This window comes from Chrysochloris asiatica, unplaced genomic scaffold, assembly GCF_000296735.1.
Source record: "Chrysochloris asiatica unplaced genomic scaffold, ChrAsi1.0 scaffold00210, whole genome shotgun sequence".
NCBI lineage: Eukaryota > Metazoa > Chordata > Mammalia > Afrosoricida > Chrysochloridae > Chrysochloris > Chrysochloris asiatica.
Window position 1 is genome coordinate 1726759 of NW_006408728.1, and position 469 is coordinate 1727227.

Below are 469 nucleotides of genomic sequence, written 5' to 3' on the forward strand. Positions count from 1 at the left end.
GTGAAGGAATAGTGAAGGTCGCCATCAGCAATAACTCAGAATTCCAGGCAAAAAAGAGGCAAGACGAAGCTCCAAAATTCGGACCCACAGAGATAGGAATAGTTTAAAGGCTTGAAGGCTTATAGCCTGTGGAATTTGGAGCGGAGGCGGAAAATTGAGTACCTTTAAATCTGCCAGCCAGGCTTGGAGGCCTGAGCCTACATCCTGGGCTAGACAAAGTGGCGGGACTAAAGAGGGGTCACAGAGACACCGTGGAAACACTCTGCAGGAACATTTTAGGGGGGTGGAGAAAGGTGCATGGTGTGCTTTGCCGATTTTGGGTGGTTCCGATCTTATTTTTTTTCTTTGGTGTCAGGAATAGGTGCGCTCACGGTTTGCCACATACATCTGGGTGAATGGAGGTGGGGGCTTAACCGAGTGGCCAAGACCCACCCCCACCACTGACGGTTTGCTCTGCCAGGAACTCACA